General features: G+C 45.7%; 1 protein-coding gene across 6 annotated transcripts in view; it reads left to right on the forward strand.

Moving 5' to 3' along the window:
- The window catches only part of SHROOM3 (shroom family member 3), a 144,004-nt gene that overhangs the window by 77,841 nt on the left and 46,628 nt on the right, over nt 1-19,535 (forward strand). The window contains exon 1 of one of the 6 annotated variants that reach the window (XM_062624985.1): nt 18,336-18,426. The exons of the other annotated variants lie outside the window; for them this stretch is intronic. The gene's annotated coding sequence lies outside the window, so the exon portion shown is untranslated. Of the gene's footprint in view, nt 1-18,335; nt 18,427-19,535 lie in introns of those variants that run through there. 6 annotated transcript variants of the gene reach the window in all.

A 19,535-nucleotide genomic window follows, 5' to 3' on the forward strand; every position in this document is an offset into this window, starting at 1 on the left:
TTGGAAGTAACAAGTTCTTTGCCACTGAGATGCCCTCCTTGAGAAATCATTTTGCCTCCAAAAAAAACAGGATTTTACTGTGCTACTGATGGAAGGAGGTAGAATGTTAGATGGGAATCTTTGTGCCCTCTCAGCAAACACTTGGTTTTCTTTTAGAAGCAAAAATGCCATTTTCCATTTGGTTACGGTTTGTGAGTCTTCAAACCCGGTTTGCTGAGCAGATCCCTGTACAAAGCAAGGTGGGTCACTGTCCTTTTCAGACAAACAACTTAGCCATCTGCGTTGAGGAGAGCATGTAAGCCTCTGTGTAAGTCATCTTACAGTGGACTTCACATCATGCTGCAGATGAAGCATGTGCACAGGATGTAGGGATGTGGTCCATGGCCAGTGCCAGCTTCAAGCACCTTCTCCAGTTAGGGTTCAAAAGCAGAAGCTGATAGTTCTTTCCATGTTCAGGATGACTGTGAGGTTCATAAGAAAAGATCATACTCCTATTCTATGCTGTCTCAAAATTAGAAATGGGACTTCTCTACACAAGGATCCTGAGTGCTGGTCAAGATGGGTAACTGAATGAAGAGTTGTGTTAAGTAACAGAAAGGTTTCAGCTGCATGTAAAATACTGACAAAGGTGCTCACTGACATATTTGCCTAAGTAGAATGCACTTCTGAAAAAGAGATGACACAGCATTTATAAGAGATCATGGCCTCTTTCTCTTACCATGAGAAGTGTCTGAATCAGAACCTGACCGTGTGTTCTGCAGGCAGAATAATTTGGATTAAGAAGCTAAATGCAGCTTTTATTTTGCAGTAAAAGGATATTTACACTGCCTTGAGATGTTCTGCCTCTTTTCTATGGTTGGAGGGCTTTTGCTTCCATCATTGGTAACTAGCTTTAGTTAATTCCTTGGAGTCATACAATGCCTTTCCTGGTCATGTCTTGTGTATCAAGATCCACACTTTATTTTCAGCATCATGGTTACCTTAGCCACTGCTTCTTAGATGTGCCATTCCTGGAGACATTCAAGGACAGGCTGGATGTGGTGCTGAACAACGTGATCTAGTTGAAGATGTCCCTGCTTATTGTAGGGGGATTGGACTAAATGACCTTTGAAGGTCCCTTCCAACCCAAACTATTCCATGATTCTTACTTGACATCATAAGGGCTTCTCAACTATTTCAGAAATGATGCTCAATGAACTTTAAAGAACAGCATGTGCTCAGAGATGCCCAATATTAGCATTACCCTGCCCACCTACCTGAATTGAAGCCAGTGGCAGAGAGAGATCCTGCTTTTCCTCCCACATTTTAAGAAAGCTTGCAAATTCTGACCATAGAGCACGAATTACAGGACATTTCATTTCCCTTTCAGGAGTGCTGTTCACAAGGGTTTACATTTGAGATATGAGATGTGAATCAATACCCTTCCATTTCTGCCTTGTCATGTCTTGTTTAATTGCAGCATTACACAAAGCCCCTGTGTGTGTGTGGACAGATGATGTTAATACAATCAAGACATATTCTAAGGCAAAGTCTAATGCCTACAGTGTTTGAGGAGAGCTCACCCAGCAAACCGTCTTTCTGTGAAGTAGTGGCAAGGCCATAGTTGGCATCCATGGTCATTGTTAATCCCGGGTGTAGCTGCTTTTAGCATTAACAGGTTCAGAGGAGGGAGGACCCACACTTGGTAATTTGGCAGAGCAATTGTCTGCCTGGCAGTCTAGTGAACAAATGTAATTAAAAACATTCCTGTCTCCAGCACAAGGCTTGTGAATCTGTCTTGGCTGTCTGTAATTAGTGATGCTGAGTGGACATATTGATTTTGGAATAAGATTATTGGTACTTCCCTTGCTTATGGTCTTACTGTTTTCATAGAATCACAGACTGGTTTTGGTTCAAAGGGACCTTAAAGTTCATCCAGTTCCAGCTCCCTGCCATGGGCAGGGACACCTTCCATGAGACCCCGTTGCTCCAAGCCCCGTCCAGCCTAACCTTGAACACTGCCAAGGATGGGGCAGCCACAGCTTCTCTGGGCAACCTGTGCCAGAGCCTCACCACCCTCATAGGGAAGAGCTTCTGCCTAAGAGCTCATCTCAGTCTCCCCTCCGTCAGGTTAAAATCATTCCCCCTTGTCCTGTCCCTACAGACCTTTGTAAAAAGCCCCTCTCCAGCTTTCTTGTTGGCCCCTTTAGGCACTGGAAGCTGCCCTAACGTTCCCTTAAGCCTTCTCTTCTCCAGGGTGAACAAGCCTAGCTCTTTCAGCCTGTCTCCCTAGCAGAGGTGCTCCAGCCCTCGGAGCATCTTCATGGCTTTATGGCAGAATGTTCCCTGGGACATCCGGAGGAGTTCAATATCAAAAGTGATTACGGAAGGAGCAGAGCAGGAAGCAATATAAGCAGGTTTAAGATCAAAGGAGAGCAGTGTCCTGCTGCTTATATACTCTTTAAAGAAAACACTCTGAATTTCGGCACCTCTTTAATGAAGCTCAAGGTAGACTGATCTCCTGTTACTGATATAATGAGAAGACATAGACCCCTTGCATGAGGAGGGGAAAAGAACCATAAATTTAGCAAATACATCCCAGGACATCAAGAGGGCAGGGCAAAGCTCACTGCCCAGAGAGCTGTTAACCATCCTAACCCTCACCTACAGGCCAAGCTTTCAATCAAAAGGGATCGTTTTCTTTTTCCTTCTTTTCCACAACCATGTGAATGGCTGAGCAGGACTCTTTGAAGTAAGTGGTGTCTGCAGACTGCTCTGTGCTTTTGAAACTCAGGCTGTGAATTTAGCACCTCTTTGTAAAGATCTTTATCTATAAATTAGCAGTGCTTCAGCTTCCCTCTCTATATGACAGGTCAAATGATTCCTTCTTTCTTCAGGGTCTCAAACAGGGGGAGTGGAGCAGAAATGCCCTTATCTTGTAGGAAAACATTGTTTAATTTCATGTGGATGGGTACCTGATGGACCTAACTGGGCCACTCTTTTCAGAATATAATAAGGAATGTAATCCTTTTCATAACTGTTTTATAATGTCCTCTATGAGAAAATTAATGATTTGATAAAATGGCATAAAGTATGCATAAAAAGGTTATCGTGTGTGATTCAGCAAGGTGCCCTTTTCTCATAACAATTCCCATGTCTGCCTTTCTCTGGGTTTCTTCTTCTCTCTGGTTTCTCTGTCATTTCTGTTGGGGCTCCTTTATTCATTTCATCAAATTCTCCCTGACCTTTTCATCTCTCTCTTCCTCTCCGGGGCAGGTGACAAGCAGCAGCAGGGGAGGAGCAGAGGGACCTGTGTGACAGCAGCTTTTTCCCAGTCATCAGCCCTGCAGTATCACTCCATCCAGGGAAGCAAAGGACTTTCCCAGGACTGGTTCTCATGACTAGAGGAGTAAAGGCAGTATCTGAAGAGGCAGTATCTGAGCCAGGGAAGACCAGGCTATTACCCAACCATGGCCTTTAGTTCCCAATGTAAGGGCTGGGTGGAGAGCACCTGTAGGTGTGGTTATGAAACTGGCAGTAAAATGTGTTTCCAATCTCTCTTCATGAGTAGTAGAGATCACACACAGGGTAACCGATCAAAACCAGAGAAGATGTGAGAACTGCTGGTATTTCCTCTGTTTCTTTGTATTACCATTTCCAAAGGAGCTGTGGCACCACAGAGAAACTGAAATAGGAGCTTTCATAGTTATTTGAGAGAACATTTTAAGGCTTTGAAGGAAGTGTCAGTATGAGGCTGGAATATGTCATCACTCCTTTGTGCAAGTCTGTGAGGCAGCACTGATCTGTTTGAGCTCTGACAGCTCAGGATCACTGAAACACAGGGCCTGCCATTAGCTTCACAGCAGATGACTGTGCTTTTCTAAGATGTAACAAACAAGCCAGCTTTTCCATCTTGCATTCCTTCTGCTTTTCCTTCACTGTTTTAGTCACATTGCTTTTCTTTACTCTCATCTCATTAGTTCAGTGACTGCAGCCCTGAGTTACTGCAATGTGAACGTCTAACAAGCTCTGGCTGTCTGACCGCTGGCAAGTGGAGCTCTGTCATTATTACTGCCTGCCTGTTAAAAGGATGAGCAAGGCTGGCTTATTCTCTTTCCCTGCCCCTGACTTGCCATCACATCCTTCAGCGCTGATGGTGAAGGTACTTCACACTCCTCGCAGAGAACGGCCTCCTGGCAGAGCACACAATGCAGACAAATCTGCATGCCCTTAAGAAGATCCTGGCCTTCTGGACTGCATCACAACAGTGCGTACCCCAGCTCCATGTCTTTGCTGCTCCTGTGCAATTTTTACAGTCAGTTTGGCATTTTACTTCCCACTTGGGCACACCAGGTCTTTTGTGAATCATTCCCTGGCAGACTTTTTGCTGTGGCTTCCTCATCTGTCATGAAAACTTTTGTTCCCTTTAGTGACAGTTGGAGGCAGTTCACTGCATCTTGTTTTGTCTGTCTTGTTTTGCGAGGGATTGGACATTCTCAGACCTGGTCAGCTGGGATGCTGCATTTTGCTGTTACCTCTCATTTCTGTTTCTTCTTCTTTTAAGCATGAACCTGTATAGGCCAACACAGTTGAATCTGTTGTGCTGATACAACCAGCTGTGCACAGCAGTTCCAGCCTACTACAAGCCCTCTAGCAGCAGCCTGTGAATGGTGCTGTCAATGGGATGCTTTGTTTTCTTCCTTTGCCTCATGCTCAGTCCCTGCAAAGACTCTGTACAGTCTCCATATTGTTACAAGGCATGTTTCTGTCATTGAATGTCTTGTTATAGATGATAAGTTGATCAGTTGATCAGAATAGCATCATATCACACTAGGGGCTTAATTACAGGTGGGCATTGTGTCATTCGGACAAGTCATGTGCTCACTTGGGTTGCATGTTTGATCAGCAATAATATGAAGTACATGATATTTGCTCCTTTTCTGGTCTGTTTATTCAGGGGCTGTGTATGCAACTGAACCATAAAATCACAGGATAGTTTGGGTTGGAAGGGACCTTAAAGCTCATCCAGGTCCACCTCCCCACCATGGTCAGGGACACTTTCCACTAGACAAGGTTGCTCAAAGCCCCGTCTAACCTGGTCTAGTAGTTGAAGTACTAGAAACTTCAGAGAGATCTATTTTCCGAACTCCACACTGAATTTTCAATCTTCCAGGTGGAAGACACAGTCTCTTTGCAGAGACACAGAAATGACCATGGTGGAGTGATATATTTTCACCCAACAGGAGTTAGGAACTAATGATACCACATATGGAGCAGCCTTGCTTTATAAGAACAGCATAGCTTATAATTTAATCTTGACTTTATAGAATTACATGTCACCTTCCTTTTCTGCCAGGGCATTCTGTCTGCTGGTGTCACCATGCTTGGTATACATTGCTCTGAGGTATTTCAGAGGGTGGCCTCTCTGTTCTTGAGAGTGGATTGAGGGCATGCTCTTGTTTTCAGTGGTGCTGAACAAGTATTAAATGGTCATTCTTTCAGAGCTCTGTTGTCATGTAGTCTTGAATTACTCTGTGATTCCTGAAGACCTCACTGTTCAAGTGATTACTTTTCTTGCGGCCCAAGTGATCCAAAACTGCTTGGATTTTCCAAGGTATTTAATATCTATGACAATCCCAAGGAAATCATTGTGAGCTGTAGCTTAGATATACTTGAGCATAGGTATTTTTATTTAGATGTCTAAGATTTTAGGTGTTTTACTAATAAGTCATTCCCTACCAGTTAGAGACTCAGGTGTTTCTCTTTCTTATTTACTTAAACTGTTAAGTGTGACTTCCTCTACTTGGCCTCTTCCAATGTAAATAAACCACAATTTCTTTCTGTGATGGAAGCTAACAAGAGTTTAATTGCATGACAGTACAGGGTGACTGCCATCATACTATCATGGCACCAAAGTTGCAATGCTGATGCAGTTCCTTAGAGACTGATGCTAAAGGAAACAGTTTCTTTCCACTGTACTGAGCTTTGGCCTTGTTTTGCAGGGAGTCAGCCACATTCTTATTGTTTTCCTTTCCCATTCTTGAGCTCACATCTCCCACCTGCAGATGAGCAGCCCAGGAGCGGTAATTGTTTATTGGCAAGCATGTAATGCTGAACACCTCTGTGGTGCCCAGAGCATGGGGCCAACTCTTCCATGTGATGCCTGGGAAGAAGAGGAGGATTTATTCCCAGCCACGCCTTGTTGTACTGCCTGGGATGGTATTGGCGGGAAGAAAGCCTTCAAGCCAGGCTTCACCAAGTAATGCTGGGAGCAGAAGAAACCCTTTCTGGGAACAGAAAGAAACCCTTGACATTTGGCACTTGCCAAATTCTCCATCCCTCAGTTTGGAGAAATAGCTGAGCAAATTCTGTTCTCCCTAATTTCATCAATAACATTCAACCACACGATTTGTACCTGGCATTGTTTTCATAAGCACAGTGGAAGGTTTATTTAGACCTGATGACTGGCAGATGGTGACTTGATCTATATAGGGGAAGCAGAGCTTCATCCGACTGTAAAACGAAATGGAGGCACTTCTAAATTTTAGTCTGGAGGTTTTGAAAGTTTAAAAAGTAAATGTTAATTTAAGTGTCCCTGTTCACATATTGTAAGTGTAGTTCTCATTTCAGGAAGTAACTGGTAAGATGTCTCATAAAGGACTAATAACAGGTCAGAGAAGATAGAGTCATCATTCTCTGAAGAAGCTCCGTGTCTCAGAGCGGGTATGAACAGTAACTCCCAGCAGTGCATGACACAGACTTTACCACAGGCTTATTCCTGTTTATTCTAAATGGTAACCCACAGGATTCTAGTTCTTGAGAGAGACTTATATGAGCTCAGGCTGTGCTGAGACAGAGTGATGAAACAGACTGCCCTAAGGGATCACACAGGACAGCAAATCAATTCATTCCACCAGCATCTTGAAAATGTCTCAGACCAAGTTCATTGCTGGAGAGCAGACTGAAGTAATGTGATTCAGTGGTTACATGCTGCTGGTCAGTGGCAAGTCAAATCTCCTATAACAATATACTTGACCTACAAACCTGGTAATGATAATTTGTGGGTCTGAATCCACCTTTACTAGTTGAGTTTTTCACTTCTGTGGCTTGTAGCTGAACTGCGCTCCCATTGCTAAATCGTTCACAGTCAAGGTTCCCTTTTTGTTTTTATTGGTTTGCATAGTGGTTACTTGTGAAACAGCATGTGAAAGAAATTGGATTATTCTTCTTACCAAGACTTTGAGGGATCCCAAGTGTATTTTGGCATTCAGACCTTTTAAATTCAGCAAGCCTCAGGCACTTGTCTTTCCCTATTTATTAAGTAATATTATTTCTTTCAGGAAACAAATTAGAGTTGACTTGCGCTCTTGTGACAGAGTTAGGGTCCATGTATACATGGGGCAAGTGAGATCAGCTCTTGCCTTTTGCCAGAATTAGATCTGAATCAGAAGCCTCACACTCCTGATACCTTTCCAAGCATTTTTCTTTGTTTTATCTTACACCATTCAAACCTTTTCTCTCTGTTTCTGGGTGACATCATGGTGACCCTGGTGGTCAGGGTGCTGGGATCCTGCCAAAAGCTACTTATGGTGTGGTGACCTCATTGCCATGAGCTTACATCAGGCTTGTGCAAGCTGTATTTAATTACTAGCTGATAAGAGCCAGCGCTCCTAACACACTCTTACCTTAGATTACAGACCTCTTAGGGAGTTCAGTGGAGAGGGTGGAAGAGGTGGCAGCAGCAAAAACATACTTCTAAAGTAGAATAGCAGTTAGGCAGAGCAAACCAAAAGGGAATGTTACATGTGGTAACATTATACGGTGTGTATAATAAACATGAAAGTGAGCCCACAGAGGTTATGATGCAGTTGAGAAGGTGTCTATATTAGATAAACTAAAGTTTCAGAAGCTTTTACCAGCAGGACACAGGTTGTGGACGCTCAGAGGGTTTATAGGAGGCAGCTTTGCCTGGGAGCAGCTTCCTCTGTGGCTGTCCCAAACAAGTGGCTGTGTCTTAGAACTGTTGGAGGCTGAGTACTGTGATGGGGCTGTTTGCAGACCTGTATCTTTCCTTCTGCCCTATGACTCAAGGGGTAAGGATGGGACATATTTTCTGTGCTTGGGTGGTTTTGTCTTTCTCTACTGATTTCCCTGAGCTTTGCCAGTAATTCAGTGTAAATCATCCCTCATTGAAACAGGGAGAAACAACTGAAAGCCACCTCTCATTAAATGTTAGGCTACTGACTTGCACATAACAATGCAAGCAAAAACTCCATTTGTTTCTTAAACGTTCACAAAGCCACTAAAGCAAGAGTGACCAGTGACCTAGAAATACAGCAGCTGCATCTCTGGCAATCACTAAAATAGCTTCTCAGTGACCTAATTTCTCCGACCAGTGGGCATCACGCTGCACAAGCATGAATCCTTCCTAGTAAACTAATCAACTTCTTCCCACTGAGGATTTGGGGAGGTTGCAAATGAATTGGTACACTGGGAGGAGCTGTGAGGTTTATAACTTCTGATTCATCTGACTAAGTCCCAGTTTTCAGACTCAGGCCAAATTAGCCAGGACACATTAAAACCACAGACACACGAGCTGCTGGATGTTTTGGGAAATGCGACCTAGTATCTGTTGTTTAATCCCAAAGCTTCTGTGCAGTTTGCTTTTCCAATCCCACAAATATCCCAAGGGAGTGTGCACTGTAGGCTTTCAAGGTGCAAAATCCACATAAAAGCCTACCCTGATTTTCAGACTTTGGGGCAGTTTCTCAGTGTTTCCTCCCACTTAGCCTGCAGTTTGCAGCAATGATGGAGTGTGGAGCAGAACAGAAGTTGCTATGCTAGCCCTGTCATCTGTACACTGATGTCTCCGATTTCCATTCTGCATCTCTGTTAGCCTTGGTAATAGCCTTCCTTTTTTACACATAGCTCTTAGCCTGACCTTGTCTCTGTACTTACCAGTATGATATGTTAGACACGCACTTAGGAAGCCCCTGAAGAAGCTGTTCATCCCAACTGGCACACCAGAGGTTAGACACTATTACATGTAAACCCTTTGCAACTCTCTCCCAGAAGTTCATTTTGTTTTAATTATCTTTCTTGCTTTCCCATTTTGATTTATGTAGAGCAACACTGACATCCATTGGCTTATTGAGCTAATCATAAGTGCTGTACACATAACAGGTATTTACTCAAGGTGGGGGGCTTTACAGGAGACCTCCAGCTTCTCATTTAGGAGATGCTTGCTCTCCAAAACACCAGCCTCATTCCTCCTGTAGCAACCTTTTTGAACCCTCGCTTCAGATACTTACCCTTGTGAAAAAAAAAACAGCAGTGAATGAAAGACTTAAAGCCTCAAACAGGGTGACTAAACCCAACCCAAACCAAACCAAATTATTTTTCTGAGTGGGAGATGTGGAAGATTCTGATTTCATTCCAAAGAACCTAAAAACAATTCGGTTTACTTTTAACCTTGTCAGTGAATCAGTAGATGTTTCCCGCAGATGTTCCATTGAACAGAACCAGTGTCTATAGTAAATTTTTGACCTGTTGAAATCCCATTTCAAGGTCAAAGAAAATGGCTTTGAGGAGGATTGAACTCACAAGCCTGTGGGCCCGTTTTCATTGCCTCAAGGCACAGTGCACCTGTTGCTGTTTGTATCTGCAATGAGGTGCAGCTTCTCCCTCATGACTGAGACAACCTGAACTTTAACCAGCAAGGTCAGCACAGGGTTTTTCCCTTCCAGCATCACCAGAGATAGAGGGGAAAAGAAGTTATGCTGATTCATGTTGTCTGATTTAGAGTCTAGTTCATAGCTCTTAATTAGAAGGGAAAGTGTAAGTGCTATGCATCCTTCTTTGGAGCAATAATAAGTGAGGAGGGGAGCTAGAAGTACTCAGCATAAGGTCTTCAGTTCAACAATCTTGAATCAGGCATCATGTCCACAGCACCTGAGAAGAGAGATCTTTCCTTTGTTTAGATCATCTCCAGCAGGAGAGCCCAAGTGGTGCTCAGTGTATCAGAGAATTGCAGACTGCACTTTGTGGATGAGTGGACAGTGAGCAAGAGGGAAACTCATGGAGAATCTTTGCCTCCTGTCATAGAATTATAGAATCCCTCCAAAATGCCACATGCTGGAAAATGCTTTTGTCTATCTGATGTGATTTTAGCCCTCAAAGTATCTCTCCTTTGCTTGCCTGTCTCTTGCATTGCCACTTTGTATGGTCTCACAGCTTGCAAATCTTTCTGCTGGGTATTTTAGATATGCATCTTAAACAGCTCAATCCAGAGAGTCTGTTACCTTTCTGATACTCTGTCTTCTACCTGCTGGACTTTGAGGACTTCTTTGCGGAGATGTCTGGATGGTTTCCTTTCTTTCCCACCTCCCTCTGAAGTGCTTTTATGCCTCTCCATGGATGCGTGTCTGTAGCAAATGCCACTGCATTGTTGCTATGCTTTCCGGGACTGAAAGAAGAGCACATAATTTCTTTTTTTCAGGTCTCTCTCTTTTCTGGCTGATTTCCCTCTCTGTCACACAGAGTTGCTTTGCAAGTCAGCCACGTACAGCATTTGGGTTTGCAGGGCCTGACCTTCCTGAGCCATAACTGAACACTGGAATTTCCCTGTGTGTTGACTTTCTGATGCCTGTTGAGTTCCTTTTCTCATTCCTGCAGTGTGTGGTTTCGCAAGGAGTGGCTGGCTCTTGGCTCAAGTTTCTCTGACTATACTTCGCATACATTTTTCATGATCAGGGAAGACCAAACAGTGGACAAAATCCTGCTGTTTGCAGACAACAAGAAATAACGTTGTGCTAATGGACATTTGCATAAGAGATAAGAAAACAGCCCCATTCATACCCTTCTGTGACAGTGCTGGGTCTTAAACTGCTTTGAAATTTGAGGTGGGTTGTTGCTCAATTACATAAAGCAACCAGCATTGCCAAAGCTTTTTGCAGGCTGCAGGTGCGCTGTCCCCGATCAGCCTGCAGCAGGGGGAGGATGAGGACAGCATTCCTGCCACTGCTGCAAAGCTCCCGAAGTCCTGTGGGAAACTACAGCTGTCTGTGGTACAGGTTTCAGAGGATGGAAATGAGCACCTCTGCTCTGGAGACAGGCTGAGAGAGCTGGGCTTGGTCAGTCTGGAGAAGAGAAGGCTCCAGGGGGACCTTAGAGCAGCTTCCAGTGCCTAAAGGGGCTACAGGAAACCTGGAGAGTGGCTTTGGACAAGGGCCTGGAGGGCTAGGACAAGGGGGAATGGAATGGCTTTAACCTGACAGAGGGGAGATTGAGATCAGATCTGAGGAAGAAGTTCTTCCCTGTGAGGGTGGTGAGGCCCTGGCACAGGGTTCTGTTCACAGAAGCTGTGGCTGCCCCATCCCTGAGAGTGTTCAAGGCCAGGCTGGACAGGGCTTGGAGCAACCTGCTCTAGTGGAAGGTGTCCCTGCCTGTGGCAGGGGGTTGGTACTGGGTGATCTTTAAGGTCCCTTCCAATTCTAACCATTCTAGGACTCTGTAATTCTATGAAAATACTGTATTTGTGCTCCTGAGTAGGCTTAGCCCCATTCTTACCCATAAAATAAGGATGACTTAGCAACAAGTAAAAATCAAAATGCTTTTTGGTAATGAATAAGCCAAAAGGTGGTCTTCTTTCTAGGGAAAATATTGTCATTTCACTGAAAAACAGTACCATTGGATATACAGTCCTGTACACGGCAAAGACTGCACCAACCAGTTTTTACGTGGGAGACCTGCATTTATTCAGTCTTTCTGGTGAAGACAGAGTTATCCTTCTTGAGTGTGCTTGCGGCCTGCAATGAAAGGAAGGCTTTCATTCCCAGTACTAAGAGGACCCAGAGTTGATGCTCTCCTACCACATAGGGACCTTGTTCTGCCTGTTTGTCCCTAGTTAATAACATCCTGTGCTGATTGCCTGTGACACACAGCAGCTTCCCACTCAGGTACTTTATTTTCCTTGTGCTGCTACACCAGACTGGGGAAAAGCAGTAGATTTAAGGCAGTAAGGAAGCTGCCTCTTAGAAAACGATCTCTTCCATGTGATTCTGCTAAGAGCTACTTTAGGACTTGTGTGGTGTCTAAGGTGGAGTGATATGGCCCATTTCTCTGCCACGCCTGGGATACCGCCATGGTTATGGAGTCCCTGCCGTGGGCTTTCATGGCTCTGCTGTAGTGAAGGGCAACCGGATGATTTCTTTTGCTGAGCTCCCACCGCTTCCCTCCTCTCACACACAGGAGCTGTTTGCATATTTTCAGTAAATAATGCTTTATTGCTATCTTGGTGAAAGGAGGAAGGCAAAATGAAAAAGAAAAGGCAGGGAGAGAACATCTTGTCAACCTGCAGTTCTCAGATCTCTCCGATAAGGACAGTCCCGAGTGCGTGAGAAGTTTTCTGCTCTGAGATTTATTTACTTCGGAAAGAAAAGCCACCTTCATCTCATTATTTTATGTTCAATACAGGTTTTAATTTGGTGAGAAAATATCTTCCCCATAAAGAACCTATTCTGCCTCATTAACTTCTATAAAAAGCACCACCCCTAAGCTTGAAACATTAAAAGAAGCATAAATTAAGGCTAAGTTTGTTGTTTCCCGCTTTAATCAACAAACAACCTTATAAGGGACCCACAAAGGGTTCTGTAAACTAAATTTATTAGTGAGCAGGAAGACAAGGCTTCAACTACAGCCTCCTCCTCTTCCCAGCCCCCCGCATTTGGGCATGGGGATTGCAGTGACTGTTTTTGTGTGCAGTGTCTTAGGCAGGTTGTTGTGGCCCCATGGATCTCTGTCAGACTTTTGTGATGCAGCTGAACTGAAGTGACTTGGGACAGAGTCTGTAAATTAGGTCTTCAAAGCCTTCTCCTTTTTCTTCTTCTCTATACAAATGTCCTTTTTACCTCTTCCCTAAATCTGCTTGTCAGTAGCTCAGAAGGAAAAAGGAGGTTTTCACAGCAAGAAGGAACTGCCATTCTGTTTGCCTTCCTTTCACCCCTCCAGGATGCTAGAGGAAAAATAGATCCACATCTGTTTTCCGCCTCTTTCCTCCCCTTAGTGTGTTTAAGAATCTTTCCTCTATTTCCTCTCCATGCTGTCACCATGATCATCACTTATATCTTAGGGATATGTCCGCTCACAGAGTGGTGCTCACAGTGACTGCTGTTCCAAGAGCAGGGGGAAAACCTTAACGACATAATCTAGAAAGTTTCAGTGCAGAGGATGGGATATTTGGATAAAAACATTAAGAATTCCCTTTCCTGAGGTGGCACATGTGAATATATAATTTCTTTCCAAATTGTCCTTGACATAGAGTGAAATTCCTTACAAACGTCTTACATTCAAATTCATTTCAGTCTTGAACTGATTTTTCACTGATTTTACTTGGGAGAAGCATCCATGAGAAAATTCAATAATGGATTATGCTCATTACTGCAGGGTTCCTTGCTTACTTCTTTTCACAGCTATCTTAAGTCTGAGATATGCAGTGTAAGAGACATCCAAGAAAAATCACTTTTATTCACTGGAAAAATGGCATGGATCCATTAGGGAGCAGCATGTGATATTTCTCTGCACACCTTCTCACCTTCCAGGAGTCAGTTTGGATTGGAGATGACCCAAGATGTGGAGTTTCTCTAAACTTCCCCCAGGTTCATGGGCTTGAATTCAAACCATCCTGGCTCTGAACAACTCGTGTCTCACATTTGCAAGATTGAAACGGAACTGGACACATTTTGCAAAACCTGAACCTCCCCTGGTGGAGTTTTGCTCTGCTCTGATTGATGGCCCTGGCTCCAGCCCCTCCTCGATCTCCTTCTTCATGGTCTGTGGGTAGGTCAGCACTGCAAACAACTCCTCAAAGGAAATCATCCTCCTTCAATGCGTCCCATGCCTTATTTCAGAAACTAATTTCCTCTGCCCATCCCATGCCTCCCCTTCCTCCACCAGCAAACGTGACACAGGTCTCATGTTTCACACCAGCTGCCTGAGAAAATGCACAAACATGTCCAAATTTACTGTAGCCTGGCATCTGCATTAGCCAGCAAGCCAGTGGCATAAATCACAGGCATAAGACAGGTTCTTTTTGGAGCATTTGACATTGTGCTTTCATCTTCCAAATAAGATCTTTTTGCATTGCTGTGAGCCAGCTGTAGCTTGGCTCTGTGTCCAGCAGCTTGTCTTGTGAGAAACAAGAGACATGGAGCTGTTGGAGCAAGTCCAGAGGAGGGCCATGAGGATGATCAGGAGGCTGGGGCACCTCCCGTATGAAGACAGGCTGAGAAAGTTGGGGCTGTTCAGACTGGAGAAGAGAAGGTTGCGTGGAGACCTCATCTGAAGGGGGCCTACAAGGATGCTGGAGAGGGACTCTTCATCTGGGACTGTAGCAATAGGTCAAGGGATAATGGGTTGAAACTAAAACAGGGGAAGTTTAGGTTAGATATAAGGAGGAAGGTCTTTACTGTGAGGGAAGTGAGGCACTGGAACAGGTTGTCCAAGGCAGTTGTGAATGACCCATCCCTGGCAGTGTTCAAGGCCAGGTTGGACAGAGCCTTGGGTGACATGGTTTAGCGTGAGGTATCCCTGCCCATGGCAGGGAGTTGGAACTGGATGATCTTCAGGTCCTTTCCAACCCAAACCATTCTGTGATTCTATGGTAAGAGGGCAGGAGGCGTGGGATGAGGGGGAGCACAGAGACCTGGGGCTGTGTGCATTTACAGTGCCATCACTGGGGCACGTGGGCGTACAGCGCTCCCCTGCTTCTCAGGAGACATCCCAGCTTTATTTGAGCAGGAAGAAGGAAGTTTTCTGTTATCCAGTGCCTCAGGAGCATGCTGTTCTTTGAGCAGGGCAGTACCTGGCATCCAGGGAGCCTGGGGACAGGGAGGTGGAGAACAGGAGCACTGGCTGCTGTTGGCTTGGACAGCATTGAACAACACAGGGCCTGGTTGCATGGGGGTGAATACAGCCTCTGAAAAATGCATTTGGCATTCACGTTCTCTGTAATACCTGAGCTTTCTAATTCTGCCAGTTAGCCTATAGATTTCCTTAGATTGCAGTTGGTCCACTGGGTAACATTTATTTCCCTTGGAATTTTTTTGCTGTTCATTTAGGGGTTTCAGGGTTTGTTTTGTGTAAACTAGAAAAAAGCAAAAGAGAAGAATCTCCCGGTTGAATGTCAAAGTCCTCTGTTTCTCCACAGCACAGTTATCCCTGTCATTTCTTGTGGAATACATGGGGAAGGGAGGTATGTAGAGGGAGCTATTCATCAAATTGAAAAATGTGCTTGAGTGCTTTGCAGGTCTGGGGTACTTATACCCACTTACCATCTGTACATGTCAGTCCTGCTGATATGCAATGGCCTCAGCTCAAGGAAATTTGCTGGGTTTATTCTCATCTCCATTACCAAGTCCATCAGTGACACGAACTGAAGGAGGTAATAGCCTGAAAGCCTCTGTGTCTCTTAGTAATGCCCCTAGACTGAATTTGGCAGGATATGCAGCTCTTGTTGTGTGGTACATTTACCAGAATTACAGATTTTATTTCCAAGTGGCCACTGACAGTGAACAAATAGATGGCACACAAAGTGGGCTGCTGTAACCTGACCCTCAAATCATCACAACCATGCATTGACTCTCCCCCTTACCATCCAAAGCTATTGTGATGGCTCCTGCAACCAATTCCCGACAATTACTTGCAAGAATGGTGCAAACATAGCCCTAGGGCTTCGTAATCTACTCCCAAGGGCAAACAGCCAATGCACATCAAGGTGGTGTGTACACAAGTTCTTCTTAGGCTCTCCCCCTGCTCCAGCTCAGCTGTTGGCTGTGACTTGGGAACAGAAATGAAATTGCCTTCCTGCTTTCAGTCTGACTTCCAGCATTGCTAGGTTGGAAGGGGCAGTGAGATAGGAAAGGCCTGCACCGCACCCATTGAACATGTACTCATATCCATCTCTGCCATGTTTCACTTGGCTTCTAACGCAACTTGCCACAGTTGGGAGAAACATGTCAGAAACTCATGGGAGAGTCCAGCTCCAGATTCTTCAGTTTTTTCTTATAAGTCAAAGGACATAGTATACCCGTGTCTGTAGTTTGTTGAGGGAGACTGTAGGAACTCTACTGTTACGTTTAAATAGGATTAAACTGCCATTGGAAACAAACAGCAAGCAAGAAAACAAAATCCTGCCAAAAAATGTTCAAAACTGCCCTCTGAGTTCTCACCCTCATGCTCACTCCTTGCAGGATGTATCATTTGTTACTGGTGTCACCAGAGTCACCTGCTGGAGAAATTATGCTTTGTTATATATATTCTTTCATTTCTTTGTATGGAAGGACTTTTCTTCCCAGAATAAGCACTAAAGGGCTTGGCATTTGGCCTGGTCCATGCTAGGAAAAAGCCTATGGAGGTAGTTCAGTGGGAGCTGATCTGTGCTGGAGCAGCGGCCCTCCTCTGCATGTGTGACACAGCAGCCGCTTAAACCCATAGAGGACAGTGTAACTGCTCCAACCAACCAGTGAAAAAACCCTTTTCTGTTGAAGCAGGATCAGGAGAGAATTGCACCACAGCCAAAGAGCAATATTCCAAGCTGGTGTTTGGTGAAAGGACTGGAGGTCGCCTGGCAAGAGGTGAACATGGCTTTGGATGTGAGCAGAATGTATTCAGCTGTGTAAGGGTGGTGAAGACACTGCCACCATCACTCAGCAGGACACTGGCCTGATGATGGTACTGAGGATCAGCTCATTACCCTGCAGCCTGGTTGTATCCTGCAGAATTAGATATTGCAATCTAATCCAAAGTAGATATAGTGTCACTGATGCAGGAGAGACACAAGGTCAGCTGTGGACACTGAGCTCCTCCTAGATGTGGCTGTCCATCAGCAGCACCTCAGCTCCCCAGCATGGATGTTGGCCTGACCCACTGTTACATGTTCACTTTAGAAGACAAGCCGTGGTCACATTGCAAGGTGGCATGGCTGGAAGTTATGTTGCAGTTTTCCTTTTGTCAGCAGAATATGCTAGATACGATCACTCACAGTTCAATCCCACTTGGGCTAGCTGCCTGCCATCTGTCTTAAGGTGCTACCTGTGCTATCACAAGTACATAATACCTAAATAAATACTCCAAGGTTATGGGAAGTCTCAGGTTTATGCCACAGGTGGTAATTTTCCTCTTATTGTTTTTATCACAGAAGGACAAATGTTTGTGAGCTTTTATGATTACATCCTGAAAAAGGACTTTGTTTCATTGCCTGGTAACTGCTGGGAAACTGTTTACGACTTGGTGTCTATGAGTTGCTGGCCAAGATGCAAAGTACACTTCAAGTGTTTAAAATCTAAATAAACCCATCTGGAATCCTTTCATGAAGCATTGGAGGCTGATGGTTAGGAGTTAGCAGGTAAGGGAAGAGCGGTCAGCATGGAAAGTAGAGCTGCTTGGGCATAATCTACCCTGGCATAGATGGACCACGCAGTAGGCTGAGAATAGGATCCTTTCCCACTTGAATTAAGGGCACATCCCTTTTCCTCCATCAGTTAATTTTTCCCTCTATAAAAAAGGGATGCTTTTGGATCGACATTTCCGGATAAAAAATTCCTTATGGTCCAGCTATTCATGTTGTGAAGAGCAGCTTTTCCAGCACCTCCTTCAGTCACCTCTTTGGGGTCAAAAGGTATTTTCTTTTCTTCAGTGAATATGCATCATGCTCCCCCATGGACTTGCAGGTCTCCCTTGTGCTTGGTTCTCTGGTCCTCCCAGCAGCCTCAGTGCAAGGCATTACAAGTACAGATCCTTGCCTTAAACTTCAACTCCTTACCAGTGTGTTACGCAAATCGTTCCATGGCTTGAAAGGGTTTTTTTTAGTTATTCACAGCAAATACGAGAAATTACAGGGATTTATCTTGTCTCTGCCTGTCATCTCCCAGTATGAGATACAGCAGTACAGCTTCACCTAGCTTTTCAATTAATTTAATATTGCTCATTTGACGATTAAATGTCCAGTTCTTCCCTGTGAGGGTGCTGAGGCCCTGGCACAGGCTGCCCAGAGAAGCTGTGGCTGCCCCATCCCTGGCAGTGTTCAAGGCCAGGTTGGACGGGACTTGAAGCAACCTGGTCTAGTAGAAGGCGTCCCTGCCCGTGGCAGGGGGTTGGAACTGGATGAGCTTTAAGGTCCCTGCCAGGCCAACTCATTCCACGGTTCAGTGACTCCTGCCGGGACACACCAGGCGAAGTCCGGGGGTGCCCGCTCCTCCTTTGGCTGGGAGACCCGCGCCGCGAGCTCACGGGGGCTTCAAGGCGCACCCCTCCCTGAGGCCGCTGCTGCCGGCGGGGCGGTGCTGGGGGCGGTGCCCGCGGCGGCACCTGCCGGGACCCGCCACCGCCGGGCTCCGGCGCCCTCCCTCGGCGCGACTCTGAGCGCGGGAGCTGCCGGCGCCGCGGGGCACGGTGAGAGCCGGGGGGCACCGGGGATGTGCGGAGGCCGCGGGGCGTGGGAAGAGGGCTGCGGGGGGAAGCGGGGTGCCGCCGGCGGCGTGGGGAACGGAGGCTGGCGTGCGGGGGACCGGTCTCCCGGGGACGGACTAACAAAGGCGGCGGCCACAGAGCCCGGCCGCACCGGCGGAGCGCCCTGGGGCAGAGCGACTGGTGGCCGCCACCCCTTCCCGTTCCAGGTGCTATCGCCTTTCTCGTTGTTTTGGAGCTTCTGGCTGCGAGGAGGGAGCCGTCAGTGAGGTAGGGGGTTTAGGGTCAGCTTCCCTCTGCCCACATGTGAGTACTCAGGCTGATCTCCAGCTACGATTTAAAACCCATCTTTGCTCCGGTTGCACGCACGTCGTCTAACCATCCTGTTTGTCTGCCTGTCTGTCCGAGGGCTGCTGTGTTTGAAGGGTTTGTTGGCAGCCCTTTCTCTAGAGGAAATTGCCAGGCATCTGTGTTTTGCCAGGTCCTGTGAAATTGCCAGGTCCTGTGTTTGCACCCAGTATGGCAATTGCATGTTTTTCAGTGAGCTGTGTAGTGTTTGTGGAGGGAGATCTGCTGGCAGGCGCCTTGCAATGAGATACTGGGGCTGAAGCTGAGAAATGTTATCGCCTGGTTGGAATGACACACAGGCTCCTTAAAAGTGGCTCGGAACAGAATTATATTCAAATGTAGCGTTGTCAGCCAGAAACCTTCTTTGTAGATTTAGGAGGAATGTGACCCACAGACCTCATTTGCCCATTTGACTTCACGCCAGTTTTCTCCTCACTGTCTTCCGCCTGGAAGATCCAGAGGCCCTTTTTCTCATGTCCCCTGCTATAATGCCTTTTAAAGACTGATCTCTGCATGTTCTTCTGCCTATATCCAGCCTTAAATCTCTGATCCATTCAGTGCTCCCTGCCCATTAGGTGACACCAGCTGCACCCATTGAAACATGAATTTTTCACCCTAAACCAAGCTATGTTTTGTCCAGTGAGCAGTGGAGTGACCATCAGCATCCCAGTGTATTTTCTCAGCAGCGGAGTAGAGATTTTCTTTGACTCCAGCAGGAACAATGTTAGGGAAAACTCAAAGCCCTA

This window comes from Pezoporus occidentalis, unplaced genomic scaffold, assembly GCF_034315485.1.
Source record: "Pezoporus occidentalis ecotype Australia unplaced genomic scaffold, CSIRO_AGI_Poc_V1 ctg275, whole genome shotgun sequence".
Classification (NCBI taxonomy): domain Eukaryota; kingdom Metazoa; phylum Chordata; class Aves; order Psittaciformes; family Psittacidae; genus Pezoporus; species Pezoporus occidentalis.